This window comes from Biomphalaria glabrata, chromosome 18 (assembly GCF_947242115.1).
Source record: "Biomphalaria glabrata chromosome 18, xgBioGlab47.1, whole genome shotgun sequence".
Classification (NCBI taxonomy): Eukaryota; Metazoa; Mollusca; class Gastropoda; family Planorbidae; genus Biomphalaria; species Biomphalaria glabrata.
In genome coordinates, this window is record NC_074728.1 from 18,800,242 (window position 1) to 18,807,185 (window position 6,944).

At 37.7% G+C, this 6,944-nt stretch overlaps 1 protein-coding gene across 3 annotated transcripts in view; it reads right to left on the minus strand.

Moving 5' to 3' along the window:
* LOC106077367 (uncharacterized) overlaps nt 1-1,902 on the minus strand; it is a 92,044-nt gene extending 90,142 nt beyond the window's left edge. The window contains exon 1 of one of the 3 annotated variants that reach the window (XM_056016870.1): nt 1,772-1,902. The gene's annotated coding sequence lies outside the window, so the exon portion shown is untranslated. Of the gene's footprint in view, nt 1-1,767 lie in introns of all 3 variants that reach the window. The other 2 variants (XM_056016872.1, XM_056016869.1) reach the window with 2 other exon arrangements.
* Between the last annotated feature and the right edge of the window lie 5,042 nt (nt 1,903-6,944).

Sequence of the window (6,944 nt, forward strand, 5' to 3'; positions counted from 1 at the left end):
AGACCTAGATCTAATTTAAGAAATACACTTTGCGCAGGTAGTTTTTTACTTTGACACATGAAAATGCAAAAGAAGATCCTTTGATTTCATTATATAATAAAATTAACCTTCAATTTTGTGTTTCAAAAGCATTTTTTACACTAATTAGCTCCTTATATATGTAACTACAGATTTCCTGACGAGCATTCTTTCATTAGACAATACCGTAATGAATCGCTTACTAAAAATTAATTCGTTTAATTGTTTACTTTATAATCCCATCTTTAGATCTAAAACTCTAATTCAACTCTAAGATGATAAAACTTTTCTTCGCACATATAGTTTTATAGTTTAACACATGAACATACTAATTATAGTCCATTCATTTCATATTTTGTTCAAATAAACATTCAAATTTGGTTTTCTAAAGCATTATTTTTAAGAGACTACATTCATTTACAAAAGCTGCGAAGCCGAGTTGAGATAGGCCTAGATCTATATTCATTCATGAATCGCGTACTAAAAATTATTTCGTTTAATTGTTCACTTTATAATCCCATTCATTTAACGAATCTATCGCTCTTTTCGTTTTTAATAGATATGAATGTATCGACTTCGGGTAAACCCATTTTCGCAAAATTAATTTTATTTTCGTAGCGAAAGAGAAATAACGTGAAAGGATCATTAGCTACGTTTAACATACATCTAAATCCAATCCACTAGATTATCCAAAAGCATTTTTTTTACATAAATTAGTTCCTGATATCTGTGACTACAGATTTCCCGGCGAACATTATTTCATTAGACATTACCAAATGGTTACACATTAATTAACACATCTCTCTACTGAGTCTATTCCTAGGCCTAGGTCTAAAACTCTTATTGAACTCTAAGATGATAAAACTTATTTTCGCAAAGATAGTTTTATACTTTAACACATAAACATACTAAATATTGTCCTTTCATTTCATATTTTAATGAAATTAACATTCAAATTTGTTTTTCTAAAGCATTTTTAATATATTCGTTCGCTGTTCGCTAAAGCTGCGTAGCCGTGTTGAGATAGGCCTATATTCATTCATGAAAAAAAGTTCACGCATGCGCAGCACAGAATGAACTCAATAGTCTATTAAAGCCAATTTTTAACTCTAGATTAGTGTAGATTTAGATCTATGTCTACCTCAAGATCTACTTTATACTTTATACACATGAACATACAAAATTTAGTCTATTCATCTCAAATTTTAATCAAATATATGTAGGCCTACAAGCAAATGTTTGAATTTGAACAAAAAATGGATTTAAGCCTATAGCTTCATTCACACTATTTTTACATTGACACATTCGCTTTCCTTATTACATTATAATTTCGTTTAATTGTTTACAAAACACACAGTGACTACATCGAAAGTAATGCGCAAATAAAGATCCGCGGGTCGCGGGTAACATATGTCTAGTAATTTATAAACAACAAAAACAATTAGATTATAAGCTAACGCTAGTAGTGTTATATTGAATATCTTAATAGTATATAAAAATGAAATAGTACAGCATTTAATAAACTAAACCGTTTATATAAATTAAAAACAATATCAAAGAAATATTTAAAATAATATCATTTAATCTAAAAAAATATAATATGATAATGTCAAAAACAATGCGAAATATTTATTTACGTGTCGGAGTTTATGAATAAATAAAATGTATAAAGTTTGTTTTGGTAATTAGTTTATTTGTTCCGTAGATGTAAAACTTTAATGTACAAAATGATCCTAAACGTACTATTACCTACGCGAAGTAAAGTAATTCAAAAACATCTACCACTCCAGAAATGTGTAGATAAAACAAGTAATCCGTATTTTTAATTTCGGTTATAAATGGCCAGAAAATGCAAGAAGTAAATTGTTTCACAAACATTTTCTCTTCATGTATGTTTTTATTTTTCCCCCCCCCCCTCCCCCACCTTCGCCACCTATTACCTTGTCTTATTTAAAACCAACCAACAAAGAATGTATATATCATTTATCATGTAAGCTGTCCTGGACGTCACAGTCCCAAGGAGGGGGTGGCGGGGGGGGGGTGCATACTTATATAAACTGTGTCCCTACTTGGAGTGAAACGCCCAGTATGTATTACAGGAGTCCCGACGCAGAGCTGGACATTTTTATGTCACCAATATTACATTCTTAATGCGGGGATTTCCCTTTTTAACAAAAATAATTGTTTATGCATGTAGCTATTGAGCGAATTTATGAATGGACTCGACTTTGAAAAAGGTTTCCAGGATATAGTTTTGTCATCCTATGGCATGCAGTTTCACGAGAACCATGGGCTAAACAACACAGCCATTATTTTTCTCAGCTAAAATAGTAGCAATGTCTAAGACAAAAAAAGAACCAACTAGTTAGTTAGCTATGGGTAATTAATTATTGTGTTTTGTATCGCCAAAGAAAAGAAAATGTACTTGACTGATATGGTGGTATAAGTTGAATTAGCCCCCCTTGTACTTTGTAGGTCGCCGCTATAAAGTTTGAATCTAACAATAGATAACTATAATAAAAAACGTCTATTTTCATAAGCGATTCGCTGGCACAGTGGCTAGTGTTTTGGCTTAGGAGATTTAAGAAGGCTTGAGCCTTCGTTCGAATTTAGGTCTTTCAATTTTATTTTTAAATGCATTTAAAAAGTGATCACGTCAACATTCACACAGATACTCCCCTATTTCCCCATTCCTTTTACCAACTGGTTCGGGTAGGATCATTAGAATCAATTAAAGCAGCCTTCGTCTAAGATTTAGTTTTACTGCACTGGGCCTGGCATTAGTTTTACTGCACTGGGCCTGGCTTAGTTTTACTGCACTGGGCCTAGAATTAGTTTTACTGCACTGGGCCTGGCGTTAGTTTTACTGCACTGGGCCTGGCGTTAGTTTTACTGCACTGGGCCTGGCGTTAGTTTTACTGCACTGGGCCTGGCGTTAGTTTTACTGCACTGGGCCTGGCGTTAGTTTTACTGCACTGGGCCTGGCGTTAGTTTTACTGCACTGGGCCTGGCGTTAGTTTTACTGCACTGGGCCTGGCGTTAGTTTTACTGCACTGGGCCTGGCGTTAGTTTTACTGCACTGGGCCTGGCGTTAGTTTTACTGCACTGGGCCTGGCGTTAGTTTTACTGCACTGGGCCTGGCGTTAGTTTTACTGCACTGGGCCTGGCGTTAGTTTTACTGCACTGGGCCTGGCGTTAGTTTTACTGCACTGGGCGATATCTCAGGCTTCGATTCACAAAATTTTGCTGTGGACAAATTAAAAGGATTTAAATATCTCTGTGGCATTTTACGTCTAGAGGGACAATCTTTTCCTTTTGCAACTTCTCATGTGACTAAATATTCCAATGCATGATAATCAGCTTGGCATCGGTAATCACCAGGCGCTGTTGCACTTTCACCCTTCTTTCTACTTCTGGTGTGTAAGCCATCTGCAACCCAGGACCCTTTCGTTATGCTTACTCTCCATGTGGATCTATCCAGTGCCTCTTTTTCCTAACTGTTGGTGTCGATTTTGAAGAGCTTCATGTCATGTTTGCAAACATCAGTTTAATAAGTGGGCGACCAGCGGCTCTCCTGCCTTCTATTAGATCACTATACAGAATGTCTTGAGGGAGTACACCTTGCGGCATTCTGTGAACATGACAAAACCAGCCAAGGCGTCTGCTGTTGATAACAGTGCGGATGTCCTGGCACCCTGCTCTTCGCATCACTTCTTCATTGGTTATTTTTTCTTGCAAACCTAATTTTTAAAATCTGCCTTAAGCATCCTGCCAAGAGTAGGCTGACCATGTTTCACATCCGTTTAGCAAAGTGCTCATCACACAGGTCCGGTAGACATGGTGCCCATTGCCTTGGTTATTCCGTTGTAATGTCTTTATCCAGTGGCACTTCGTTGGAGATGATGGAGCCAAAAAAACAAAAATGGTCAACAATTTCCAGAGGTTGGCCGTTAATGGTCACGTGAGGTGCAGTGCTAGTATTTTGATCTTGCTTTCACTATTATATAAGCCAAATTACAGGCATGCAGAAGCTTGTCAAATCAAAACTTTCTTGAGTTTGATGGATGTAGTTTGCTTTAGTTTTTTTTTAATTGAAAATGGGGGTTTCAACCTTTACCCCCCCCCTCTCCCTGGCTTTGCTCATGAAATTTGGTGACTTTATCTTGCTTTAGTTAGTTTTTTTTTTATTATTGAAGAGGGGTTTTTTTAACCACAAAACCCGTTTGCATCTTTAAAATCTCCACTCCAATAAAAAAAAATTAAAGTAAAACATCAGTCACACAATTCCAAGATTTCATTTCGGGTGGAGGGGGCTTGAACCCCGAAGCCTCCTCCCCCTTCCGACCATGCCTAAATAGAAAGTACACAAAATAATTAACATGATAAACACGACAGATTTAATAATTTTTTTTGAGGCTGCAAACATCTAACATGCACGATAATGGTCAAAAGATAATTTAAAATTAATTTAAAAATTGGTAAAAAAAAAAATGATTAGGCATCCAACATCAAAAGCTTGAGCAGACGCCTGACGTCTTTATTTCGAGCAGACGACACAAACAGGAAGTGCAATGAATGTGGACATGCGCATTTCTGTCGTCATACAGCTGCTTGTAAAATTAACCGCCTATAAAAGGCGCTTTCGCTTGTTAACCTTTGTTCACACCAGGCGAAGTTGAAGCAGAAAGATAAATAGTATGTGTTTGGCGTAGTCTGTCTCCCTTCTTTCAGTCTATGTAAACTGAGTCACACGTCATGCTAGACAATATCTAACAATAATCTATTGACAATAAATGTTTTGACCCACGATTTTAGCCAAGCTTATAAACATGATTTAGACCTACGCAGTAGTCAGAACAGTTTCTATGTAAGCGGTTCTCTAGCCAGTGGTGTAGCTAGGGTGGGGGTCAAAATTTGGAAATGCCCCCACTTGAGGGGGCCCCCAAATGAGTGTTCGAAATGTGTTTTTGCATTAAATATTAAATATTACTTCATTATCTCATGCCACAATGTCGAATGTGTGTCGGCAACAGAGACGTAATAATGTAATCTGATTAGATCTTTCCCAGACAGACAGAGGCAAGCTACAATAGGCCTAGAGTGACTAGAGTCCCAAGTGTCCTACACTCAGCTCCTAGTACAATTACAAATAAGAAGAATGTGGGTTTATAAATCGAAATCGACCATTTAGTTTTAGTTGTTTAACCCGCTATAGGCCAACATCAGGCTGGTGGGAGCATATATATATGGGCCATATAAACCGTTGGCCATAGAAACAGATGACCTTTACATCACCTGCCCTATAGATCTGAAAGGGGAACTTTATTTTTACTTATATAAAATATAAACTATTCCTTCACCTGTGTCTATGTCTGTTGGACCGTTAGGGCATCACACAGCCCAATCTCTCTCTCTCTCTCTCTCTCTCTTTCTCTCTCTCTCTCTCTCTCTCTCTCTCTCTCTCAGTGTTAGAGTCTATTCCATAGACGTGAATCATCCATTACATACTGTTTTGCCATTGCTTCCTCTGTTTGCCTCTTATTCTTTCCCCTGGTACTGTTCCTTGCAGAAAAGTCTTTACTAGCCCTGGCGATCTTATTAAACGGCCTTACAGTTTTATTTTGTGTTCACCATGGGTTACAATCGTCATTGTGATCCTGCCTCGAACTTCTAAGTTTTTAATGCGGTCTTTGTACGCGATCACATTTAAAAGCAGCACCAAAGTATAAAATCTATTGAGAGATGAAGGTATCAAAATTATGGTTAAATATAAATAAGATCCGACAAGGATTTTTAGCCACGGAACTCCGACCAAGCCTCTCTGAGTAATAAAAAGAAAAAAAAAAAACTCATCACGTTTAAGGCATTCTGTATGCGGAAACTTCGAAAAGGGCCATAAGGGATTTGAAGCGTCTATGCGTCTGTTGACTGTTGGGAAGAATTTCTCCTAACAGACAGGCGTGGACCTGGAAATTGTCACCCTACGATCTCTTTCAAGGCTCCACAATGACAACGACTGTTACTTCGGTTACCTTGCGAACACATATGTAGCGCGCAGTTCTCTGGAACGGGACCTCTCACCAGAATCGGCCAAAGGATGTGATGATTACGGTTAATTTCTTCATATTCTCATTCGGTAAGAGTCCACAAAATCGTTAAAGGGCCGCCACTCTTACGCTCTTTTTATAACAACCCCCTTGTGCAACGGCGAGCCTGACTTGTTGTGCTGGGTCATCAGGCCTCTCTTTCATCCCCACCTGAGAGAGAGAGAAAAAACAACCTGAGGGGTCCCAAGTTTTCTCCTCGTTGTTTGCCTATCTACCTCGACTTACATATGTCTTGGCCGAGGTGTCTCAATGGAGTTTGAATCCACGGCTATACGAAACCATTTTTGGACTAAAACAGCTTTCATTATTGCCCTGAACTAATTGGCTCATTAATGTCTGCACAAGGTGTACACTATAATTGAGCACACTGCCATTGTATTGAAAACGTGAGCTAAACCAGATCCTCCTAATAATCTTATAGTGGCTTCAACAAATCTGATATGAGTTCTCCACTTCTAGACTAGAAGCAGCGATGAAAATTATGTCAGGGGACATCATCAATCATTTTGTAAAATAAAAGATGTCAGCGGCAGACAACTCCAGGACATTTAAAGGGATAATTAGAGGTATACCAAAATGACGGTTCTCACACTATGACGCACTTCCAGAAGTAAACATTATTCAAAATCATTCACCACTAACAATAAGCAATATAACAACTAAGCTTTTAGATCTCTCTCTCTCTTTCATTATTTGGCATGTAGCTTAACAATATAAAGGCTATTCTTGTGTGGCTCTAGAGTGGTGCCCACTAAGAGATGAAAAAATAAGACCTTGCGATCTATGGGTCAGATGATGTGAAGGTTATCTGTTTCTTTG